Genomic DNA, 27,245 nt, shown 5'->3' with positions numbered 1-27,245 from the left:
CACCACCAGCGATTGAGAGGGGTCCTCAAGAGGATTCAGGAGTCAGGCCTGACCCTGCACCGGGAAAAGTGTCAATTCCTGCAGAATAAGATCAGTTTCTTCGGATATACCTTCTCGGACCAAGGGGTGGCCCCAGACCCGGAGAAGGTGAAGGATGTCCAAGATGCCCCAGCTCCGACGAACATATCGGAGGCCCGGAGTTTCCTGGGCATGGTCAACTTCTGCGGCCGCTTCATTCCGGACCTCTCCAACCTCACCAAACCCCTCCGGGAGCTGACCAAGTCGTCCACCGCGTGGCAGTGGGGCCTGGAACAGGAACAGGCGTTCCAAGCGACGAAGGCAGCCCTATCCGCGGACACTACCCTGTCATACTTCGACCCGGCAAAGCCCACCAACGTGGCAGTCGACGCGAGCCCGTTCGGGCTGGGAGCGGTCCTGACACAACGCCAGGACAATGAGGAATGGGCCCCCATCGCCTACGCCAGCCGGTCCCTGACCGAAACAGAGCAGCGGTACTCTCAAATCGAGCGAGAAGCCATCGCCATCCACTGGGCATGCCGGTATTTTCATGTGTACGTGTATGGACATCATTTCACGGTGACAACCGACCACAAGCCGCTCATTCCTCTGTTCCAAGGGTCGTCCTCGAAGCCGCCGCCCCGGATTGAAAAATGGATACTCCAACTGCAAGGGTACGACTACCGGGTGGAGTACAAACCAGGGGCCACGAACCCAGCGGACTACCTGTCACGACACCCGCGGAAAGCCACGTCAGAGGAGAAGGAGGAAGCCGAGGATACGGAGGAGTATGTCCGGTATGTGACGGAGCGGTCACGACCCCTTCCAATGAGCCTGGCCGCAATAATAGAAGCTTCAGAAGGCGATGAATGCGTGAGAGCAGCAGCGGAGGCCGTCAGATCGGGGGATTGGAGGGCAATTCAAGCCTCGCTCAACAGACGGACACCCCAAGCCAAGCTGACACTAGAGTCGTTCCTAAAGGTGAAAAGTGAGCTGTCCGTTGACGCTCAAGGATGTCTCCTGCGGGGTCCAAGACTAATCATGCCGGCCAGCCTCGCTCAACAAGCGGTGGACCTCGCCCACCGGGGACACCAAGGAGTAGTAAAGACAAAGGGTAGGCTCCGAGCCAAAGTATGGTTCCCAGGCATGGATGCGATGGTGGAACAGACGGTGAGAACCTGCACGTGGTGCCAAGCCGCAGGACCGCCGGAGCGCCCGCACCCAGTGGCGACCGAAGACAATCCTCAGCGACCTTGGGAGTGCGTGAGTGCCGACTTCGGACATCTCCCCGATGGGCGGTATGCGTTGGTCATCATTGACGACTTCACCAAATACCCAGAGGTCGAAATCGTGGGGAGCCAGACAGCCACGGAGGTGATTGCGAAATTCGAAAAAACCATCGCCACTCACGGCATATTCGGGGTGGTCAAGACCGACAACGGACCGCCTTTCCAAGGACAGGAGTTCGCAGAGTATCTCAAGAGCTGGGGGATCACTCACCGCAAGATAACACCACGGTGGCCCCAGGCCAATGGAGAAGTAGAGAGGTTTATGAGGACACTTAATAAAACCATTCGCATCGCCATGGCTGAGGGATCTCCACTGGAGAGAGCGATCTACAGTTTCCTGCGCGAATACCGTTTGACCCCCCATGTCACGACCGAGGCAGCGCCAGGAACAGCCACCATGGGGAGAATCGTAAGTGACACGATCCCACACCACCATACTTGGGTTCCGGCACAAGCCACCAACGAAAAGACATTAGCCAACCGGAGGCGCTCGAACGACCACGCCAGCCTGCGAAGAGGAGCGAAGGAGTCCAGGATACAACAGCAGGATCGAGTGTATGTGAGGGACCGCTACCCAGGCAGCAAGTTCAGACTTCCTTTTGAACCTCACCCATGGGTGGTCACCCGCCGGACAGGCACGATGGTGACGGCTCAAAGAGGTGCGGAAACAGTCACGCGAGATGTGTCCTTCTTTGAAAAAGTTCACCCAGGAACACCACCACGTCCCGGGGCCGAGCCCGAGGGGCCGGATCCCGACCAGCCGAGAGGAGACCAGGAAGCGGAGGACGGTCGGAGCGAGGATGAGGGTTCCCAGCCCGTCCCAGCCACCCCAGTGGGTAACCCGCCTGGCAGCTCCCCAGCCCGGGTAGAGCCGAACACCCCAAGGCGCAGAACCCCCGAGGTGGTCCCTTCCAGAGGCGGCCCGTCCCGCTACAACCTGAGGAAGAACCCGGCACCGTCATCCCAGCTGGCGGACTATATGGTGTGACCCGTAAGGACTGGAGGACTGGTAACAGATCCATCGTTTTGCTTTAATGTTTTGCTTAATGTTTATAAAGGTTGGAAGGAGTGTAATGTTCGGCACGCGCGAGGCGTTCTAGCCTTCCGCGCTGCCGAGGTGCGCTAGCGCTGACGCGTGACGTCAGACGCTAGCGAGTGAATAATAAAGGGGCGTGGCCTCGGCGAGTTGGTCGGGAGCCGCGTGAGTAACGTAACGGTACCGGCTCCTGTGTATTCTTTAGCGCGCTCGCGCTGCCATGTGTTCTAAGACCTTAGAACCATTACAGTACTGGAGCCCCCACCCCGGTACAGATGTCGGAGCTATCAAGCCTTGTTAACAGAGGCCAGGCCCTGGCGGGAGATTACAGGCCTCGTGGTGTGTGAAGTTTAGGGCGTGGGCTTCTCGTCTGCTTCTCTCAGAGGACGCATGAAACAGCCATCTGGGTGTGAAGAAAGGGATATACATTAAAACAAATATATATATATTTCTGGTTCTGCGTCTCCAGTTGCATGTATTACTTGGAATGGTCATCCCCCCCCCCCCCCCCCCCCTGTTTAAACCTGGGGCTCACCTGTGTGTGTGTGTGTGTGTGCGCGCGCTAAGCCAGCCCGCCATGGATAAAAGGGGGCGTGGCGAAGTGCACTTGTGAAAAGTCCAGTTGACAAATTACAAATGTGTTATACAGTATCCGGTTGTGCCACCTTATAAATGTTTTACATATCTCAGCTTACATCATTAGGCCAACATTAAACATCTTAATACAAACTTAAAACACCGGCACCCCGACGCAGCCATTAAAATAGCATTCACCAGGCATACTTAGTTAGCCCAATAACAGCAACGATTGTTAATTACTGCTTATGGAAGCTCAAAACCTTCAACTGGGCCTGTCCTTGCGCAGCTTGTCGCTGCTAAGGGGGTTATTGGGGAGGGGGCGGTATAGAATTATTCATAGAAAACTGCGTAGCAAAATGCAGGTGTGAGGAGGGGCGATGCTCTGGAGGGCCCTGTGGCAAAGGCTCTTTGTCTGCTACCTTCCTCTGGCACCAAATCTACACCCCTTTACGTGCGCCTAGAGGCGATTCAGCTCAATGCACGCTTAGCAAGGGACCACGCTCCAGTATATGCACACCAGGCGGGCAACTAGAGCCAAATTTCGGGGGGGGGGGGCTGAAAAAGATTTCGGGGGGGGGGGCTAAGTCTTCCAGCCATAGGCAGAGTGGCTGTAAGAAGGGGCGAAAACGCAACAAAAGCCTCATTAACGTGTCAATGGTCTTTTAAAGACCCGTGAAGTACTCAGGTGCGGCTGCAATTACACAGACGCCAGCCCGCGAGGCTGTCTCAGCCGGGCTGACACACATGACGCGGGGGCTGAAGCCCGGTGAGCCCAATGGGTGTTGCGCGCCTGATGCACACATTATCTCGAGAGAAAGTGGACTTTCAAACATTCTGCTGAAAGGCCCTTAGAAGTGGGTTGTTGTAGAAACACCAAGGGGAGCCCCCCCTTTCCCTTGAGACTTTCATGGCCACAAATGTTCCCCAAAACAGGAGAAACCTAGACTTCCTTTCAAGGGCCAATGACTTCCAATAGAATTCCATCACAGCCTGAGAACCCCGCCCTTTCCCAGCAGGCTTCTTGTCTGATAGTGCAAACCCGTAGTCCCGGGAGGAGGGGCCGCCCTGTCTGTTTTGTCTGCAGGGCCTAGCTGAGGAATGTCACCTCTTCACAATGGGATGAGGCCTCCGAGAGAGGCGCTGATTGCTTTAACAGAGAGATGCGAGACACCTGGGCAGCAGTATATTCTGTGTTTGGAAACAAATGCAGCACCGGTCACTTTAGAACATGCAAATGGGCAGCATTCCTGATAACAGTTTTAGTGTCGTGAAGTGACCGGTCACATTAATGGAACTGCTCCGAGCACAGGTGCTTTCCAGGGATCGTGTTGTATTTTTTTTAGCCAGTATAGCATAATCTCCTTGCCAGGACTTGTTATGGAACAGTGAAAGTGCACGTGAAGCCTGTGTACTGCTGCTGACTGAAAACAGCAGTACCTGAAGCCCACCCACAGTGGTGCATTATAGTGAAAAGAAGTAGTGATGCATGCACGAGTCTCGTGGCGTGCTCATTCAGTCAGGGCTTTTCGCCTAAGGATATATAGCATTACCTGACTTCCACGTGCTCATTACAAAATCACAAATCCACGTTATTTGTGATATCCTTTGAACACAACCGTATAGCAATGCCCAAAAAGCGCTGTAATTAATGGCTCTGCAATCCCAACAATGGAGGAGTAAGGCTAACAAGCATTTGCAATGCAATAGGTCTCGCATTAGGGAAGTGTGAGCAGTTTGCATTGCTATTAATAATGTAATAGTATCTATTGGCATTCTAAATGATAATGGCCTGACTTTATGTGTTTGTTTTATAAACTATATTAAAAAGCCATTGTCCTGAGCAATGGCAATATCTTTAAATTAGTAAAAAGCGAGAACTATTGCAGCTCTAATGCTTGTTTCTCCTGGCGCAGAAAGCGTGTATCATTGAGGCCATTGTTGTTTGGTGAAAGCAATGTTATATGCCTGTTTCCAGACCTTTGTCAGGCGACAGTCAAGCTCACTTATACCATTTTTCTCGGGCACAACTTTTTATGTTTCTTTTTTTCGCCCCTGGTGCAGTTCCAATTTGGTTCTGTCCTGATGTATATCAACATGTATTGCCTATCATCTCTGCTTTTCTTTCCCGTGCAGATGCCCAGGTATCATAACCTGTTGGTATGCGGGTCTGTTCATAGTTCGTTTGTGCGCTATGTTAGGTGTTGTTTCGTCTATGTTGCAAAATGTAGTGTGTAGCACAAATGCATTGGCAATACGTAGACGTATGTTTGCTTTCCTAGGGCGCTCTGTTGCCAGGACAGCTTGTTGCAGTGGTTAAGGGCGTGCTTGGAGCATTCCGTCAGCATTACACTGAATATCACGTGATAGTTTGCAGAGAATGCCAGACATGATGTTTCTTGGCATGCTATACCTAATACCTGCTATTTAGTGAACGCCCAACAGCTTATGCTTGCTTAGTATTTTTCAACCGCGCTTTGCACATGCGTGTTGATTAGCCCACAACATGTATTCATAAAAAAAAAAATGCAGCGAACGCTTGTGATGTGTGTTTTGCTGCTCAGTTTAAAAACAGAATGCCAAATGGGGTTCAGTGAAGTTTTCACTCATGTTCCTTGTTTCGATTTTCTGACTAAAGGTGTTGCTGCTACACTTGCAAAACGGGATTTTCCACAGGGCAACAGAGAGGGACGTGCAACACAGTTTTCACAGAGCAGACGAAATACGCGCATTGACCCATGAGCGGCCGATCTAAGCTAGTGCTTGCGGCTTCGACTTCAAAACGAAAGATTTCTTAAACAAGCAGGAAGGGGGTGGCAAATGGTGTGCACTTTCGCGGACGCTTTGATGTCCTCAGTGGCCGCACGGCTCACTGAGGACATCAAAGCGGCCGTGAAAGTTATCAGGCAGTGCTTTTCAGGCTGCCAAATGCACTTCCAGATCCCCCTTTTACAAAAGCTCTCGCAAGAGCAGCGCTAAAGCGCTGGCTCAGGCGAGACCTAAAAAAGCATGCTTGTCTGGAGGTGCAGTATGTAGCATAAGGATGCCACCTTTCCCAGAGAAAAATACTGACCATCTGTTCTTGTTTGCCAAAGGCTAGGCATGGTACTTAAATAAAACATTATATGAAATTGTCTGCATTCCTTGTTAACATGGTCTGCCTTTGTTTACTCTACTTATCATACAGGGGTTATTGAGGCAACTTTAGAACACATTTTAAAGTGTTTTCTTCTTATATTTATTGTAGAAAATATGTAACGATAAAAGGGAAAATACTGGCTTTAGGTGATTTTTCTATTTTTTCTACCAGCAGGGGCATTAAAATACTGGCCATGCTGGTACAAAACCGGCCAGGTGGCAACCCTAGGCATGAAGCAATGATGAAACCAAATAGCTTAGCATCAGCAACGTTATCTTTTTTTATGTGGATTTATACAGCGCGTAGCTATCCGAGGGCTTCCCAGCGCTACATGAGTCATAGTGTGTATCCTTTTGATCCACTAAGACAATGAAAGACTGGACTAAGGGGAGAAGAGCCAGGTTTTGAGCAGCTTTCTGAATTTAGTCTCATTGGGCTCACATCTTAATTCAGTTGGAATTGAATTCCACAGTTTGGGGGACAGGTAAGGGAAGGATCTGCCATCCCATCTGGTCATTTGAATGAGCAAGACCCTCGGCAGACCGGCGTTCGAGGACCTTAAAATCCTGTAGGGGTATAGTGTGGCAAAATACCCCTAATCAGGGGGATCTCAAATGGTTAACTCCCCTGTGGGTCAAACATAGTGCTTTAAATTGTATTCTTTCATCCACTGGAAGTCAGTGCAGGGAGGTTAAGGCGCTTTTTGCAATATCATAACCATACTTCTAGTTGGCTTCAAAATCAGTTAACTGACGAACCCCGTTGAGCATGCACACCTCTCTGATATCCCAAACCCAGGTAAAATACCAGGTGCTTCAGAGCTACCATCTGGACCCACGTGATGAGAACTGCTATCCAACCATGACTTTTCAGCCAACATCACTTTGCATGCAGGGACTTGTAGTTTAGATGCCCCCATATTTAAATATTGGTCTGAAAGTCCCAGCAAGCAAACTGCCTTTTGTAAAAGCTGTGCACTGGTCATGCTGCAGTAGGAGATAACTACGAGACAACATATCAGAATCACAATAAACTATTAAGGGCCCTGCTAGAGCTGTCACAAACGGCTGGAGACAGAACAAGTCTTCTGAAAAATACTCGTATGCCCCCACATACTAACTACACACCTACTGATACACAATGCAGTAAGTAGTAAGCAGAGCCTCCAAATTTGTGGAAGTCCCAACCTCGGTACGGTACTCAAGGATTAAAGGTGGAATAGATACTTTAAAAAACAACCATTGGCATAGCCAATAGGTCTAGCCTTTGGGACCTTTAAGTGGGATGAAAAAACAGAGGGGGGGTCTCTCATACGGTTGTGGCCGATGTAATGCGATGTAATTAAGGGTGTGGCTTAAAACACTTAAGCTAAAAATCTGTACTTAGAAATCGAGGAGTTACTAAAAGAAATCCACATGACTTAGAAGCAAGTTGAAAACCATTTAGTATATGTTAACAATGTAAGTGCCAGTGTGCATTATATGGCAATGCTGAGCAGCTTCTCAAATCGACAAGTCAGCCGTGGTCAGCGCTGGGTCCGGTAATCGATCCTCATCCACACAGCCATGGTGTGAGGAGGACCTGCGCTACCATTTAGTTGCCCACACACTGACACAAGTGCAGGCAAAATATCTTGAAATGCCACATGCTCGCACCGCCGTGGGCGGCTCCTGCAGCACTGCAGGATTGACTCCATGTCTCACCACCAATGTACACAATACCGTTCCCCAACACTATACATATTAAATTAGAAAGGCATGGATAGCAGAATGTCTAATGAAAATCCCATTCTGCGCTTTTCTAAGTGTGGTAAAACACCTCCACAGGCTTCAGATAGATCACCAGTTCTAACTAAGCATATTTTGTAACAGTCACTGATGCACAATACGATAAAGGGACCTTTCAAAAACCCTGAAATGCATTGGCTACCCCTGGTGGATCACGGCAAAGTACCCTCAAGACACAGGGCCATATCAACAGCAGCGACAACCCAGCTCCAAGCGAGACAACCCCAAACCACTTCTGCAAGCATGGTCCTCTGTTAGCATCTTCATGCCTGTTATCCATATGTTAAGTCTGCCCTCTCCAATGCCACTTCTTTCTCACCTGCATAGATTTTAAAAGAAATTGCTTACTTTGTAGTATAAATAACCACTCTGGGAAGCTTAATTGAACTCACATAAAGTAGCCCAATTTACACCTTCAACTATTGGGGTTGCACTTGATCCAGAACAAGCTGCAAAGAATGAAATTCAAAATAATTCGGCAAAATGGTGGTGGTGAATGATGTTTGGTGCTCAGGTGGTGCCACTATATGGTGGAAGAGTGGGGCTTTGAACTCTGTGTGCAGTAAGAAATGTGCTTCTTGGTTGAAACACAGCCCGAAAATGGATTGTTTTTTTATTTATTAAATGTACTTATTGAGCTTCTGATGCCCTCGGGCACGTTATTCCCCCCCTTTTTCCTCACACAAAGAAACCCTTTAAATGCTACGTCTTAAATTATCTTCCTGCTCCCCCCCCCTCACCTTTACTTATAAGCTTTAACTGCAATGCTTGAATCTGAGGTAATTCGCATCTGTGATGAAATATTACAATTATAGGTAGTGATGATGTTAAAGGATTGCCGTGTTCTGGCGTCAGCTGGGAAAGACACAGAGGGATGTGATCGAGGGAGTATAGAGGGAATATTGAGTTTCTAGTGGCAGTCTGTGGTTGGCATCCGTTCTTGAGCTCTGTGCTGGCACCAAGGTAGCAGCCCAGTGTGAGCGTTTGGTGCTTTTATTGGCCCCTCAGCTCGGTTCTGGCACATATGAATGTAAACTGAACACAATAAAAGCATTTTCTTCTAGGCAGCCACCAGGCTTTCCTTCTTTATTTTTAGGATGATATGAAACATGTATTTTTGGATTTTTTTAAGCGCAGCCCTCGAAGCGTACTCACTGAAGTTGTTTACGAGTGAAAATATGCGACACATTCAGAATATCTTATAGATGGTGAATAGTTCCGAGCACAATCTCGGGACGTGCTGCAGTATTTAAATGCTCAACAGTGATATCTTTGTTTCATTATCATGTTATTTGAGGGATTAGACGGTGGAGGGGGCGGGGAAATGCATGTGCAGCGCCCTCTCACTGGGTTTCGGGTTGAGGTGTGGCTGCTTGGGGCAGGCAAAATTCATTTTTTTTCCACCAAGAACAGCGGATAGGAAGTGGAGCAGCAGTCTGCCTTTGTTGAGGAGTTCATTTGCCCGACTTGGGCACGCGTGTTTTTTTTTCTCATTGAAATTGGCAAAGGATGCGGCCTGTGACCAAGCTACGTGAAGATTTTGCTTTTCCCCTCAGGCGCCTGTCCAGTTCTTGCTGCCCTTTTGGGAATAATGAAATACAAGCCTGAACAAGCACGGCCGCGAATGCAGCTGCAGCGTTCCGCGAGTGGTGCGTGCACGCTCGCAAGCCGCTGCTCGTAACAGCAAGCCATAGGCCGGAAGTCCCGCGAGTGGATCGCGCGCGCTCGCTAGCCGCTGCGCGTAACAGCAAGCCATAGGCCGGAAGTCAGTCCAGAGCAATTCCAAGAGGTCCTTTCTCCTAGAGAAGCGCATGCGCGCTGCCTAGGCGAGACCTAAAAATTCCAATGGGATCAGCAGCTCATATTTTACAGTGGACCGCTTGAGATCTATATAAAACGTATTTTAACTAAGTAAATGTCAATTGCCTAATTCCTCAAGATATTGCAATTTTTGAGAGAGGTCAAGCAAATAAACACTTTCTCAAGTAAACTCCATCTTCAACTTCACCATTTAGTGGCAGACCGCTGGGTGAAGGCGGCAGAGCTTGAGCAGTGTCATTACATAGTAGTCTACTGGCCCCATGACATCAGAGTGCACTTCAGCCAGTTCTGGCTCCTTCGCCATCAGCTCTAATCAGGCTGCGATTTATAGCCATACTTTCTCCTCTATAAGAATTGCCTTAAAGTCCTACTATGCCTACAGCTGTTGCCGGACTCCATTAACTCATGACCCTAATCTGAGCTTTTGCATGGAATTGCAAAAACGAAAGTGTGAGAGTTCCTAATTGATAATTTTAGAGTTTGCAGCATAGGGAAAACTTCTGCTCGTTCCTGGATTCAGTGGTGGGTGGAATAAAGCATTCCTGGATATCTGGCTGTCTCGTGTTACTGTTTGCCCTATTATTGGACTTGGCAGCACAATATGTCTACATTGGATGCAGAGAACACTTGGATAAGGTACACCACACGCCTGTGCCAGACTGAACAAATGTGTCACCTTGTACCCTCTCAGGATCAGCCCACTCTATGTCTTGGTTTTGTCACCAAACACTAAAATCTTACTAATTGCTGTTTTTGATTCATAGCCTTTCTGGTAAGACTGTTATTGTGAATTATCTGACTATATATATATATATATATATATATATATATATATCTAGTTAGGACCTATTTTCCATAGGAAATCCGCAACATTCTATTTGGAATAACGTTGGCGCCGGGTTGACGAATCCTTGCGAAATTTTCCAAACGTTTGGCCAGCTCCGCTCCGCTCCTACCCTGAAAGTTTTGCGGTGATCCGTCAAGCGGGGGCCGAGAAAAAAGGAGGGTCCCAAAACGCGTTTTCCCCATGCAATTTCCCATAGGATCTGTTGTCGCAGCTACAGCCCGAACCGCTGAACGGAATGACACCAAATTTGGCAAAGAGGTAGTCCTCAGTTCGGACTCGTGCCTTTTGCATATATGGTGTGAATCTGTTCAGTAGTTCCTGAGAAAATTAAGGTAAAAAAGTTAGTGATATCTATGGCCGGGGAGGATCCGCGGACCCTACCCGCACCGTAAGCGCACCCTCCCCGAACCGAGCGCGCACCCTCCCGATCGCACGCTGAATGCTAATTGGCTGTCGAGTGTCTCTCTACATTCGAAACCAGGAACTGTTGGCGGCCATTTTCTGCCTCGGTAGAAGCGAGGCTGAAGATGCAAGAGGAATAAGTGTGTAAAACATATAAAGGGGGCAGAGTGGAAATACTCTGACCCTCTAGAGGTGCTTAGGGGGTCCCAGAAGGCCCCCCTTTTTAAAAAAAAAAATATGCGAAATGCGCGCATGGTGCGCGCATCCTATCGCGTTGGATGCACGGATCCTCTCGCGGTGGGTTCGCGGATCCAAGGGAAAAAAAATGAAATTGTTGGGAGATAAAGATTAAGCTTAAGTGTTTTGTTCTTAAGTGGCTCTAAAAAGAGCTGTTGTGTTCATTGAGAGTTTTTGGTACTTATAAGTAAGTACCTATACAGAGTCTAAAGTTGTTGAGGAAGACTCTGTTTCCTTCATCAGTAAAGTGTACTTCATCTCTCCTATACATCTCTTGCATATGAAAGCGCAGATTGTTATTGTAAATGGACCCCATTCTGTAGTCTCGGAGAAAAGCAGAAACAGATTTATTCACATCTTTCCTAGCTTTCTCAATCTGTGGACAAAAATGATCGGACCAGTTCTATTTCTGCCTTTGGCATATGTTAGAGTACACAAAGGCAGTTTTAGGGAAAAGTGAAATCAGTTGTGCAAAGGTGTCCTTCATAAGCATTTCCAGACCTACCCCAGTCAAAGCGCCTAGGTCATTGCCACCACAGTGCACTATTATGAGGCCAGGGTGTTGGATTTGCATAAAGGATTTCACCAATGGCATCAATTGGTGCCACTTTAACCCTCTCTGTCCAATCCATTTAATGTCTACATTTGGCAAACCTAGGTCTTTGTGAATGCCTTTGTTTTTTGCATACCTTTGGCTCCAGAAAATGTAGCTGTGTCCCACAATCCACACTGTAAGCATCTTGTAAGGAGGTCTGGATGCACTCAGATGGTCTCTGTAAATGAAATGGCAGTTTGGAAAGTAAGATGTTTCTAAAATGGTGGCTAAGATGCAATTTTGAAAAAAGACAAGAAATCATTGGTTGTTTAACAACCTTCTACACTGAAAGGTAGGGTGCATGTTTCTGTTTTTTAAACGCATGATTCTTATTGGTTAACAAAAAGTGCGTGAAAGGAACATTATATATGATAAGCTGATATGTTGAGAAGTCAAGCACACTTGCTGTTTTGATTAGCAACATTGTGTGTGCTGAACTTGTGACCTGTGTGCTCAGTACAGTGTTCCATGACCTGTTTCTATGGTAACGGGCAGAAGGCAGATTGGGGGAAGGGTTGAAGTTTATGTCATTTGGAAAGGGTTGAAATGTTTAACCAATAGAAATGTGTGTTTGCTTTTGAATTTATGTGGGAAGGAATGTGATTTGATGTTTACATGTATATGTGTGAAAAATGAGAGGGAAACTTTGCCATTCTTTGGTTCTGCTGACAGGTGCACAGTGCAGAGATCCTGTATAAGAAAATCTGGTGTGTGACTGATATCTGGTGTGTGACTGATATACTTCTTAATCTACAAAACATCTTGAAAGGTGAGTTATTTAATTGTGAGGGGATGTATGTAGACTATTTTTATTTTAATCAGACTAATGTATTTCTTCTGCTAAAGTGTAGGGAGTACTTTTTTTTCTCTACAATCTTATTGACAGTGTGTGTGCATGTAGAAACCATTTTGTGATAAGGATTTGTTTTTTTCATGTGTTTGTAGACAGATAACTATGCAGTTTTTTTATTTTGGTAGAATTAGACACCAGTCATTGTTTATGAATTTGTGAAATGAGTTATGTTTCTGCAGTAAAATGTAGTACTCCCTGTAGATGAAGAAATGTGTTTTGGTATAGTGCAAGGGATAGTGTTGTTTATCTAGAATGACACAGAGAGCCTGTGTGCATTTGGGAACCACTGTGAGAGAAGCATTTAGTAATATCTTGTATTTGCTGACAGATAACTCTTTTAAAACCTGTCATGTTGTCAAGTTTTAGTAGCATGAGAAGCCAGTGTTTGCTTATGCGTTGATTAAATGAGTCAGGCAATGATACAAAAGTGCACTTTTGAAATATGCACATTGTGTGCAGTTCTCTTACCACTTCCATAGTAGTAAATAAGGTTTGGTAAACTCGTAGGGATAGTGGTTGTTGTCTAGAATCACACTGTGAGTCTGTGTGCATTTGGGAACCACTGTGAGAGAAGCGTTTGGTAACATTGTATATTTGCTGACAGATAACTGTTTTAAAACATGTCATGTTGTCAAGTTTTAGTAGCATTAGAAGCAAGTCTTTGCTTATGCGTTGATTAAATTAGTCAGGCAGTGACATTAAAGTGCAGTCGTGAAATATGTAGATTGTGTGCAGTTCCTTTACCCCTTCCACTGTAGTGAATGTGTTTTGGTAAAGTCCTAGGGATAGTGGTGCTTGTCTAGAATCACACTGTGAGTCTGTTTGCATTTGGGAACCACTGTGAGAGAAGCGTTTGGTAACATCGTGTATTTGCTGACAGATAACTGTTTTAAAACCTGTCATGTTGTCAAGTTTTAGTAGCATGAGAAGCCAGTGTTTGCTTATGTGTTGATTAAATGAGTCAGGCATTGACACTAAAGTGCAGTCGTGAAATATGTAGATTGTGTGCAGTTCCCTTACCTCTTCCACTGTAGTGAATGAGTTTTGGTAAACTCCTAGGGATAGTGGTGCTTGTCTAGAATCACACTGTGAGTCTGTGTACATTTTGGAACCACTGTGAGAGAAGCGTTTGGTAACATTGTGTATTTGCTGATAGATAACTGTTTTAAAAGCTGTCATGTTGTCAAGTTTTAGTAGCATTAGAAGCCAGTCTTGCTTATGCGTTGATTACATTAGTCAGGCATTGACATTAAGGTGCAGTCGTGAAATATGTAGATTGTGTGCAGTTCCTTTACCACTTCCACTGTAGTGAATGAGTTTTGGTAAAGTCCTAGGGATAGTGGTGCTTGTCTAGAATCACACTGTGAGTCTGTGTACATTTGGGAACCACTGTGAGAGAAGCGTTTGGTAACATTGTGTATTTGCTGACAGATAACTGTTTTAAAACATGTCATGTTCTCAAGTTTTAGTAGCATTAGAAGCCAGTCTTTGCTTATGTGTTGATTAAATGAGTCAGGCATTGACACTAAAGTGCAGTCGTGAAATATGTAGATTGTGTGCAGTTCCCTTATCTCTTCCACTGTAGTGAATGAGTTTTGGTAAACTCCTAGGGATAGTGGTGCTTGTCTAGAATCACACTGTGAGTCTGTGTACATTTGGGAACCACTGTGATAGAAGCGTTTGGTAACATCGTGTATTTGCTGACAGATAGCTGTTTTAAAACATGTCATGTTCTCAAGTTTTAGTAGCATTAGAAGACAGTTATGGCTTATGCTTTCATTAAATGAGTCAGGTATTGACAGTAAAGTGTAGTCGTGAAATATGTAGATTGTGTGCAGTTCCCTTACCACTTCCAGTGTAGTGAATGAGTTTTGGTAAACTCCTAGGGATAGTGGTGCTTGTCTAGAATCACACTGTGAGTCTGTGTGCGTTTGGGAACCACTGTGAGAGAAGTGTTTGGTAACATCGTGTATTTGCTGACAGATAACTGTTTTAAAACCTGTCATGTTGTCAACTTTTAGTAGCATTAGAAGCCAGTCTTTGCTTATGTGTTGATTAAATGAGTCATGATTTGACACTAAAGTGCAGTACCATGTAGTATTGTCTTCACTGCACCAGAGCTGTAAATTTTACATTTTTACCCAGGCGCTGTCCTAGAAGTAGTCTGATGATTTAGTCAGTTTCTAAGTACTTATGTTGTGAGCCATTCATTACCAAATAGACTGCTTCAAATGTCTATGCAGTATGCATGTAGTTCTCTAACCACCTACACAGTTGTTTTCACACCTTCAATTCCCTAGTCAGTATCCATACACTTCTAGGGAACACCCTGTCAGTCCCTTTGCAGTCTTCTAGTGACCAATTCAAGACCATGTAGTAATCCATTCACTGTGCCAAAACCCAAACAGTTATAAATTCACTAAGACACTCTCTTTACAGTACTCTAATGATTCAGTCACTGTCTAAGTATTCATGCACTGAGCCAAGCCTTAGCACATGGACTGATTCAAACCCCTATGCTCTATGCATGCAGTTTTCTAACCACCTACAGACTTGTCTTTTACACTTTCAATTCCCTAGTCAGTATCCATATAGTCCAGCAAACATCCTGTCACTCCCTTTGCACTCTTCTAGTGACCCATTCAGTACCAAGTACTAATCCATTCCCTGTGCGAAAAGCCTCCCACTTATAAATTCATCCAGGCAGTCTCCTTGCTGTAGTCTAATCATTCAGTCAGTACCCAAGTACTCATGCAGTGAGCCGGGCCTTAGCACATGGACTGCTTTAAATGCCTATCCAGTATGAATTCAGTTCTCTAACCACCTACACACTTGTCTTTCGCACCTTCAATTCCCCAGTTAGTATTCATATACTTCTAGCAAACACCCTGGTACTCACCCAGTGTGTCTCCTTTTAGTAGTGTAATCATTCAGTCACTTAGCATGTAGTCTTTTAGTGAGGTAGGCTTTAGGGCATGAACTGCTTCAAAGTAGTATGCACTATGTATGTAGTGTTTTAATCATCGTCACACTTGTGGTTCAGAGCTATAGTTTCTTAGTCTGTTTTTATATAAAATGTGTTTGTACAGTAATGGAATACTGTAAATTTGAAAGTTATTAATATACATTTATTTGTGATTCTTTTTTGCAGATACTGTTTTTCAACGTTAAAATCGAGAAATTATGCCAGAAAAAGAAAAGAACAGAGACAGGAGGATTATTTGAAGAAACATCAACCACGAGTATTGAATGAACAAGATAATGTGGCTAAAAGGAAAAAAAAGTCTGGTAAGATCACGAAGCAATTTATTCAAAGTGTTTGTAGGAGCAAACAGAATGTAGAGAATGCTGCAACTTCAGAAAATGTTTTAAGTAAGAAAAAAATCAAAATAAGAGGAAAAGTAAAAAAGCAAATGTTCAGTCAAAGGAGATAAAGAATTGGTAAAAGAAGACAAAATCAGTATAAGGAATTACGCAAAAAAATATTTTACAAGAGAGTAGTGCATAATTTGCTTAAAGATGTGAAGAAATATAAAAAGAGAGCTTTATTTTATAAAAAGAAGAAGCATATTGAAAGCATTGTGGAAAAGGCTTTTGAAGTAAAAAGGAAATTCGATCACTAGATAAACCAATATATGTAATGAAGGCCAAAAGTAGGAGGAAGAGAGTTATTAATAAAAAAAATGTTTGTGATTTTTTTGGGGAGAATGGAAACACAGTTCTAGTTCAGAGCCTTTTTTTAATGAAGAGAGTTATTCACTAAGTGAAAAATTATTGTATGCAGTTGACACCAGTGGTAGAGGTTATGAGGTTAGTGATGGTTGTCCAATGGAGAAAGAGAAAATGGTTGAAAGAAATGCAGAAGAAGTGATAGCTGATTAAGTTTTAGGGAGACGTGCTAAAAACCCTGTGTACACTTGGGATTGCAGTAGTGTTTGTAGTGTACGACAGGAATCTATTGAAAAATTATGTAGTTTTTTACGAGTCTATACTAAAAAAATTGTAAAACAAAAGATTAAGCTGTTGCAAGGACTAGACCCTTGCAGAGTGAGAAAACATACTGGTTTGCAAGGTCATTCTCTGGCTTGTCTTTCTAGGAAAGTTTGTGAAAGTGTTTTTCACCATTTCAGAATGCTGGCAGTACATCATACTCAAATGCGGAAGTTAGTGAGAAGGTTGTATTATGCAAAAAGTCCAGCACTAAAGTTAAGTGAGTTGAACAGTGCTCTTTTACGTGGGTCAGTTTCAGATGTGAAGCAGGTCTGTGAGGATATTGAGTTTTGTTACTTTGGGCCTCAGCAAGAGAGTGAAGAAACTGACACATTAGTAGAACAAAATGTTGAAGACAATGTAGAACCTGTAATTACAGAAAAATTTGAGGATGAAATCACAAAGTTTAAGGTAATTTCAGGTGAAAGACCAAATGTTTCTTGTATTTTGTTGTCGGCGAAGTCACTATAAAAATCAGACTAGGGGTGTCAATCTGTATTTAAAAAGTGAAATAGAAGATAATGATAAGTGGATGGAATTTGCAACTTATTTGTTGGTAGAGGATTGTTTTGATTTGGGATGTGAGCAGCGTATTTGCAAATATTGTTATAATAAATTAGATGAGAATAAAATGCCTGCTAGAGCTGTTCATAATAATCTAGAGTCGGTTGCTATTCCTCCAGAGCTGATTGATTTAAATACATATGAGTCTATTCTGATACAATGTGTTCACCCGTTTCAGGCTATTGTTCGTATGGAGCCCAAAACAAGTAAATTACCTCCATCAGAGTTGCAAAGAGGATTGAAAGTAAGAGTTGTGTATTTACCATTAGATTTAAGGAAAAATGTTGAAACTATTGGTGTAGATCATGCAGAAAATGAGCCACTAGTCATTCTAGTTAATGGTGTTCCTACTAAGAATAAGAAAATCTGGCAAGAGTTAGTGGATGTTAGAAAAGTGCAAAAGGCATCATTGTATCTGTTAAAAAATAATGAATACTATAGAAATGTGTTTGTTGGAGAAGAAGAAATAGATTTAGCAGAAGATAGTGAAACATTAAGTGGACAAATTGAAAAAGTGGACATGTCCAGATGTGAAGAGATGAACATTACAGTGTACATCCACTTCATTCCAAAGAGGTGATGGGGAATACAATTGAGTTGTTTCAAATGAAAAAAGCAACAGGAAGTCCCATGAGTGTATGGGAAGAGAGCTTGGAAGCTCGTTGTTTCCCGCAGTTGTTTCCAACAGGAAAAGGTGGATGATATGATGAACGTCCTGTGCATATTCCTGCATCTGAATATCGGACAACAAGATTATATGCAGAAGATCCAAGATTTCGACAATGTATCCCTTATATGTTTCATCTTCATCTTCTGTTTGAAAGTGACTTGTCTGGACTTTCATATGCAGTAAATCACATTTTAAAAACTGGAATGCATCTTCAAAATGTAACTGCAAAGGATTTTATGGATAAAGTGCATAAGAGAGATGATCATTTAGAATCTCAGTTGATTAATCTGATGGCATGTCAGCGTGGGACTAATGAATATTGGTACCGTCGACATGGAGAACTGAAATGCATGCTACGGAACTTGGGAATTCCTACATGGTTTGTTACACTAAGCTGTGCTGAGTATGCTTGGGACGATTTACTTGAATTTCTTCGAGAGGCAAATTCCAATATAAAAAATATTGAATACAAGACACCTGGAGAATTGTGCTCTTTGGATCCTGTCAATGTATGCAGATATTTCAATCATAGATTTGAAGCTATGATGTCTTTCATCTGCAATAAAAAGAATCCTCCTCTTGGAGAAGTTGTGGATTTCTTTTGGAGAAAGGAGTATCAAGCAAGAGGTGCTCCTCACATACATGTGTTGTTATGGGTCAAGGATGCCCCCAAATTTGGAACAGATTTAGATGAAACAGTTTTGTCTTTCATTGAAGATTATGCTACATGTGCTCTTCCAAATAGCAGAGAAGAGAAAAACTTAAAACAACAAGTCTTACGATTTTAAAGCCATAGGTGTGGAAAATACTGTCGACGAATGTACAAGTCAAAGGATAAGTTCTATACCAAATGTCGTTTTGGATTTCCACGTCCTGTATTAGCCAAAGGAAGAGTGAACAGTTTTATGTCAGCTGTACGACATACCATCACAAGAAAGTCTCAGAAAAATACCTACAACTTAAGAAAAAGTGAAGAATCAAAATACATAAATGACTACAATCCAGTTACTTTATCCATGTGGAACGCTAACATGGATATTCAGTATGTTGCGGACAATTCCATTGCTGTTGCTCGATATGTAACGTCTTACATTACTAAATCAGAAAAGACTGAATTGAAAGAAATGTGGGAAGAGATTTCTCACGAGAAGACTCGAAGTAAGAAATTATACAGTTTCAGTTTGAAGATGTTATCGCATCGTGAAATTGGAGCATATGAATGTTCAGATCGGTTATCATCTGCAAGTCTATATTTCAAAAGTAGAAGAATCATTTGGGTGAGTCTAGGTCTTGCAGGAATGCGAAATCGGGTACTGAAATCTGTTCAAGAAATTGAATATTTAGCAGAAAATGACCCTGAAAGTACAGATATTTTGAAAAACAATATGTTGGACACATACTATCCAAAGAGAAGTCATCATCTTGAGAACATGTGTCTCTATGAAGTGCTGCAAAACTACACTTTTAAACGGAATATTACAGAGAACATCAACGATGGAAAACATGGAGTGATTGGTTCTGAAGGATGTCTGGTGAAACAAAGGAAAGGAAATTTAATTAATCACAGAAAACTGAGTTGCGACACTGCTGACAAAAGGGAATTTTACTATTTAGCCCTTTTGCAAATGTTCAAACCATGGCGTTCTGAACTGGAATTACTTGGAGATTTTCCCAGCTATGAAGATTTATTTAATGCTTGTAAAGATAGCATACAATGTAGTGCTTTCGCAAATTATGTGAAAATGTTGAATGATGAAATTGATCAAGAAGCTACAATTGCAGCTGAGATTGCTAGAGACAGTTCTCAAGACAGTCAAAGTTCTGCTGCACTGAGTCAAGATCCACTAGGACAACCAATTGTTGAAAATGAAGCAGCGATTAGAATGAATGAGGTGGAAACAGCAATGTATCAAGCACAAGAAGATGCAATACAGTTAGGAAACTTGGAAGAGCAACTAAATGTTGAACAGAAACAAATATATCAGCAAGTGAAAGAGCAGATTGACCATGGATTATTTCATGAAAAGAGAGTGTGCTCATGTACATCATTTCAACCTATCCGAATGTATGTGAGTGGTCAAGCTGGAACAGGAAAGAGTTTCTTAATTAAAGAAAGTACAAGTTATCTGCAAAAAACAACTGAGTCGCATTTGTCTTGTGTTGTCACTGCTCCAACTGGGTTGGCAGCACATAACATTAAAGGAATTACTTTACATTGTTTACTAATGCTGCCATTAGAGCATGAGAACAAATTGGAATACCACAAGCTATCTGGAGAAGCTTGTGAAGTTTCAAGAGTGCTGAAGAAAATGAAACTTCTCATTATTGATGAGGTCAGCATGGTTTCAAACTTGATGCTTGCCTTTGTGCATTTAAGAATGCAGCAACTTCTTAAAACAGAGTATGACGTGTTATTTGGAGGAAAACACGTCATCGTTTTTGGAGATCTACTGCAACTGACACCGGTAAAAGGACAACCGGTATTTAAAACACTTGCCCATGAAGATACCAGAAAGTCTCTTGGCAGTGTTGGTAATGTGAACATTTGGAGTAATTTTGAATACAAAGAACTGACAACAAATATGCGACAGGGAAATCATGCTGAATATGGAAGTATTCTTCAAGATATAAGAATTGGAATTCTTTCAAAAAAAGGGAAAGAAGCTTTGGAGAGTCGATTACTTTGCAATGTCTTTCCAAATGAAAATGCAGTTGCTACAAAAGTGTACGTGGAAATTGCTAAAAATAAGTCAGTGATTTGCTTAATGCCGAAACTGCGTGAGTGTTCAATATTCAACGAAGAATTATTAAAATTGGAAAATGAAGAAATTGTTAAAATGGAAGCCATCGATAAAATACTACATGAAGGAATCACTATTATTTTGACGGGTAAGTTGAGATCAAAACTAGATTGTTTAGAAAAAAAAATATCCAAAGCTGCTGGTTTGGAAAAGACACTGTATGTGTGTGTAAACTGTCGGGTAATTTTAAGGTGTAATTTGGATGTAGAGAAAGGTTTAGTTAATGGTGCAATGGGTAAAGTGGTAGATTTTGTGAATTATCAGAAAAAAGAAGGAATTGAATTTTTTAAAATTAAATTTGATCAGATTGATGAAGTTAAAGAAATTGGTCGTTGTTCAGTTCGTTTTTTGCTTGTTAAAGATTTATATGTCCGTAGGAAACAATTTCTATTTTCTCTGGCATATGCAGTGACTATTCATAAATCTCAAGGATTAAGTGTAGACAGTGCATTGGTGAACATTGGATCTAGTGTATTTAAAGAGGGTATGGCATATGTTGTTTTGTCGCGAGTCAGAACATTATCTGGTTTGTTTTTGATTGTTTTTGATGAGACATAGGTTACTGCAGATGCAAACTGTGTAAAAGAGTATAAAAGGTTAAGAAGGGTGTATGCTCCAAATTTAGGTCAATATCCTGTATTTGAAAAGCGTGTGGTTGGTCGAAAAAGAAGGTTAGAGAATATCTGTACTGAAGATGTCAAGAAGGGAAAAGAACAAGATAATGTTGCGATTGCAGGTAAAAAGAATTTGGACACTGTTGAAGAGATTGTTGGTTATCAGTTTGAAAATAGTTCTGGTGTCAACTGCTATGCTAATGTAGTGGTCAATGTTGTTTTATATCTGGAAGGTTTGCAAGCACAAATTATGCAGAATCGGGAAAAAAGATTTTGTTCTCTGTTGCATTCTGTTTATGAAAAATTGACAACAGATAGAAGTAAAATACAATCTGTTTCAGATGTTCGTAATCTTTTGGATGTGTGTTCTGGTTCTACACAATTTACACAAAATATCCAACAAGATGCTCAGGAATTTTTAATGTATATGCTTACAATTTTTGAAAATGAAGGTGTAGAAATAGAAAATATTTTTGGCCTTTCTTACAAATGGGAACATTATTGTGAAAATTGCATGTATACATGTAGCACCAATGTAGACACTGAGAGATTTCTGAATTTAACATTACCAGACTGTAAATCAGTGTCTTTCAATACATTAGTGAAAGGTGCAATTCAAAACATGGAGTGTAGCCAATGTAAATCAGAAATGTTATCCACATTATTCTTAACAAAATATGGAAAATACATAATTTTAATGATGCAACGTTGTACAGCTGATGGAAGAAAATTGGATTCTTTAATAAAGCAGTTTGTAGCAACACAAGTATCAATATCAGGAAGGACTTTTGTAGCAATTGCAATAATTTTCCATGATAGTTCTTCCACCACATCTGGATATTACACTGCCTATCTAAAGTGTAACAAAGGCTGGACATTTTGTAATGATGCCCAGTTGGTTTTCAAACAACGTTTGCCTAGGGAATTACAAAATTCCTACCTAATATTTTTAAAGCCAAAGTTTTAGGAAGATAATTCACTCTCTGAGGAATTTATTATTATAATTTAATAGGACTACCATTGGATAATTTACATAAAGAAGAAGTGCAAAAATACCATTTGGCCTGAAGGAAAGGTATATTTTTTAATTATGGACTTTTTGGTGGTCATTTATTCGGTGATTATTTTAATGCGGCAACATTTACAGTTTTTATAAGTTAAAGTTATAAAATGTTGTAACCTGTAAGCATTTCATATATGTATGATTTGTATTTTCTGGTATTTTACTGAAAGTAGTATGTTGTTTTTTTTTTAACAATCTTTCTGATTGTTTTTTTTTTCCCCATCTGTTAAGTGATGAGTACCATTGAAATCACTATTTTTAGTGAAATTCAATATATTCTGAGAACAGCAAAAAAGGCAAACAAATTACTTTGTGGAAATTATGTTGTGTTGTAAAAAATGTATTATTATATGTTATAATTTTTTTTTTCTTTCACAGATCCAAATTTTAAAATAAGCAATTTTTAACAATTTATATTTGAATGAAAAACAGCAAAAAATGAATACCATTTTTTATTCCTATTACTGTGAAGGTAAGTTTAACTAAGTCTCAATATGCAGAATGAAGAGGCCTGCAAGAAGCTACAAAGTTGAAACACGTTTCTAAAAACACTCTGTTTATGTAGTTTTGAAATCTGACCATAATCAGATATCATGTGACCTGCAAAAAAAGAGATTTGAGGGATTCATAATATTTCACATTTTTAGCGGTTGAAGGACCACAATCATTTCAATCATTCTTCTTTGAACATCTTTGCAGACAAAACTCTGTGCTTACTTTTATCATTCACAAGGAAATTTAAAAACGGAAATATGTCACTTTTTGTAACATAGTTATTGTGCAAGATACTCTTTTATATTTACAAAGAGAGGAAAAGGCACTCTGTGCACTTTTTATACTCCATGTAAATACAACCTCATCATTTAGACCACTTTGTGTTGAAAGGGTGTTCTATAAGTGTTGTTGTGCATGATTGCACTTAATACTCATAGAACAAGACACATGTCTAGATTTATCATAAATCCCGATATGTGTGTGAATGGTGCACCATTCTACAATTGGTGTAGGAAAGCACAACAAAGAGAATTGTTTTAATTTCTCCACATTTTTATATCTTCAATGTATGCTGAAATGTTCAGCATACATTGAAGGAAAAAAAATCATTTTTTTTTTCATTGTTTTTGTGCAGGAAGGTGTGTCTTCCTGTAGAAAAACAAACAGCACATGACACAGATATCCTTGCACTATGGTGCAAGGGTGCCTGTGTCACCACATGGCTGCAGTTTAAGCAGCCGTGCAGACAGAAGCATAGATTTGCAACATATTTATGTACATATGTTGCATCCCTGTGCTTCGGAAGTACTACAGCACACTGCAGTTAAAGAGGTTACTGTGTGATGCTGGAGCACTTCCTTATAGTTCTGCACTTATACATTCACCATACGCTACTAATGCATTAATTCAGTCAATTACGTACTACACATACATTCATCTAAACTTTCACACACTAACAAAGAAATTTAGCTCTTTTTTTAAACCAGGAAAGTTTGTTCTTACAAGAACTTTTTTTTCTTCTTCTTTTATATTTTTTTTTTGGTTTTTCTAACAATTTTGTGATTTTTTTGGTTTTTCTGAAAAAAACAAAAAAACAGGAGAAACCAAAGAATGAACTTCAGGGAACAATAAAAATAAATAAAAAAACTAGCAAATATGACTTTCTTGGCGGCGGCGGATCAGATCGATCGACTGCTCGCCATAGCACAAAGTCTTATTGCACTTAGTGCAGAGCACTTTTAAAAATTGAAATTGAGGACGGATGTCCAAGGTTTGGTCTGATGGATGCACTCTTGATGTGCTCGGCTGCGATGAGGTGGATGGCGCAGGAGCAGGAGCGTTTCTCATCCGTCGGCACTCTTCTTTTGCAAGATTGTTTGGATGAAGGGTCCTCATGTGCTTCATCATACTTTTTTTTTTTTTTTTTTTAGCTAACAGCACATGATGACATACATAGCTGCGCGCCTACAACCCTGAGGCCGGCTGCGATGTTACTAATGTACACGTCACATCACAGCTTATCCCACATCCCGGAGGCTGGGCATCACTGTGTTCAAAAGTTGCGGTTCGGTATATCTTCAAGGTTTGCCATCCTGTATGTCATTTCTTGTAAACTTTTCCCCATGAGGGGGCACAGATTTTTCTACTTTAAACAAAACACCCAAAGAAACCTTTACCCTCTCCGCCCCCCCTACTCCTAACCATTGAGGTGTCCTGTCAGCAACCCACCTAAAATTTATCCTTGCATGCCTATTCCGCATATCAGACCAGAGTGCGTCAGTAAGAGGCCTTTGTGCTCTCCCCATTACCATCAATCCCCTGTTAGTATAGGGACTCTCCCCCCTCCCCCCACACTGCTCTACGGCTCTACGAGCTCCTGTAGGGCACCCCTCAAACCACTCCGGCGATGGCTGCGCTCGGGGTCTCCACGTCGTCTGTCCCCACCGTAGTCTCCGTAGCCCCACTGCCCCTCCCGAGATAGTCGGCATATAGTCCCCAAAAATTATTTGGTCTGCTGCGTGGAGGGAGCAGCTCGCTGAACCTCTCCCACTGCGTGCAGCAGTAGAGCACGTCTCGTGCCCACTGCGCCACTGTAGGCAAGGGGCCCCGCATCCAACACATTGCTACCGTACGCTTTGCTATGAGCATACCCATGTCCACTAGCCGATGTGCTGCCTTGGGTAGCACTCTCGAGTGTCCCAGCAGGGCCACTGCAGGATCCGGAGTAAGATCTAATTCTACTACTTTTCCTATCTGCTGGTAGATAGCTTCCCAAAAGTTGCGGACACCGGGGCAGTCCCACGCTAAGTGGATAAAGTCAGCCACTGGGTGGCTGCATCTCTCACAAGTCGCCCCCTCCCGCAGGCCGTACCGGTGCAGTCTCTCCGGCGTGTAATAGACTCTGTTTATAAATTTAAAATGAATCAGCCTGTGCTTGCCGTGTAAAGATATGCGACGTATACCAGAACAGCAATACACCCACATGGCGTCGTCTATTGCAGTGTCAAGGTCCCTCTGCCAGGCTAATCTGGCCTTAGTATATTTCTGCGATCTCTGTGACATCGCTATGCCGTATAGTTTAGACATTAGCTTATGGGGACTTTTGTGTTTGATGAGATATGATAATTCCAGAACCTCAGGGGGTTCGGCCATGTCGTCCACTAGGTGTTGCCGCCATGCCCTTCTCACCCTATGGAATTGGAAGCGCTGCAGTTGTGTGGCGCTGTCCACTGTAGCAGCGACCTCGTCCCATGTCTTAGTGACGCCGTCCGAAAACAGGTCCCCCATCGAGTGTATACCCACCCGAAGGGATTGCACCACCCCGCGGTCCCTGCAAGGGGTCAACCAGACCGCCCAGTCGAGTGGCATTGCTGGGGAGTATAATAATGCCCCCGCCGTTTGCTGCAATATATTATTCCATGCATGCCGGGTTGAGTTTAGTGAGTCTAAGAATCCCGTTCTGCGATCAGGCGGCTCAAAAATAACCGCGGGAAGCGGGAGAGGTGCAGCGAACAATCTCTCTAACTTTAGATATGGAACCGATTAATCGCCATGTATCCAGCTATGCGCCTGAGCACCCTGTGCAATCCTGTAGTACAGCTCCAAATCCGGCGCCGCTAAGCTGCCCAAATGATAAGGCAACGTCAAGACGCGCCAACTAACACGAGCGTGCTTACCCGCCCATGCCAGCCGCAACAGGGATTTATTAAGCCTAGCAAAGAAGGCGCGCGACAGCACGATAGGGATGTTGGTAAACAGAAATAAGAATCTGGGAAGTACCACGATCTTCATAATGGATATCCGACCCACCAGTGACAGGGGTAGCCTGATCCAGGTCTCCACGTCGTCTTCTAGTTTATCAATGGCCCTACCATAGTTCTCCGAGAGTACTACCTCAGAATCCATATGCAGTTGTATCCCCAGGTATCTGACCGAGTCGTCCGACCACTGAAGCGGATACTCCATCTCAAATGGGGTAGTGGTCGGGGTCAACGGAAAAGCGATGGACTTAGTCCAGTTTACCTTCAGGCCAGAAAGCGCCTCGAAACGGACCACCTCCCGCAACACCGGCGCTAAGTTATTCTCCGGGTCCCTGACATACAGCAGGGTATCATCTGCGAATGTGGAGACCACGATCTTGTATGTTGGAAAGCTTACTCCTCTAAGGCAGTAGTATTCCCGGAGGGCACACGCCAAAGGCTCCACCACAAGGGCGTACAATATAGGCGACAGTGGGCATCCCTGACGCGTTCCCCTAGAGATGGGGATAGCATCCGTAACCAGGTCGCCCAGTCGTATCCTCGCAGTAGGTCCCCCATATAGCACCCCAACCATTTGTAAGAAGACCGGGCCCAGCCCCATTCTGGTCAGAACCTGTCGCATGAATGGCCATTCTACCGAGTCAAAGGCCTTCTCCATGTCCAGGAAGACCGCAAGCGCCCGCGTGTCCCTTCGTACATGCTGCATAGTGCCAAACACCGTCCTCAAATTATACGTGAGGTTTCTGCCGGGCACATACCCCGCCTGTTCCGGGGCAATCAGCTCCGAAGTGAACAGGGCCAGGCGCGTGGCTAAAACTTTCGCAAAAAGTTTGGTATCGACATTTAGCAGCGATAGCGGTCTATAAGAACTGCATTCCTCAAGCGGCTTACCTGGTTTGGGGATAGCCACCAAAATAGCCTCTCTCATAGATTGCGGCATGTGACCCTTAACACACATATCGATATCATCAAACAGTACCGATATATGGGGAAGCAGCAGGTCTATAAAGGTTCTGTAAAAGGCGACCGTGAGGCCATCCGCCCCTGGAGCGCTATTCGCCTTCATGCCCGCCAGTGCCTCCAAAATTTCATCCTTCTCTATGGGGAGGGCCAGAAACTCCCTGTGCGCATTAGTGAGAAAAGTTAACTTAATGTGATCCAGGTAGTCTTGTATGCTCTCTTCCATAT

General features: G+C 43.1%; 1 protein-coding gene across 4 annotated transcripts in view; it reads left to right on the top strand.

Moving 5' to 3' along the window:
- LOC146871529 (innate immunity activator protein-like) overlaps positions 1-27,245 on the top strand; it is a 375,144-nt gene that overhangs the window by 241,642 nt on the left and 106,257 nt on the right. The window lies entirely within an intron of this gene.

The sequence above is a fragment of the Triturus cristatus genome, chromosome 1_1, assembly GCF_964204655.1.
Source record: "Triturus cristatus chromosome 1_1, aTriCri1.1, whole genome shotgun sequence".
In the NCBI taxonomy this organism is placed as follows: Eukaryota; Metazoa; Chordata; class Amphibia; order Caudata; family Salamandridae; genus Triturus; species Triturus cristatus.
Note: the sequence above shows the minus strand (reverse complement) of the source record. Positions and strands in the feature narration are given on the sequence as shown.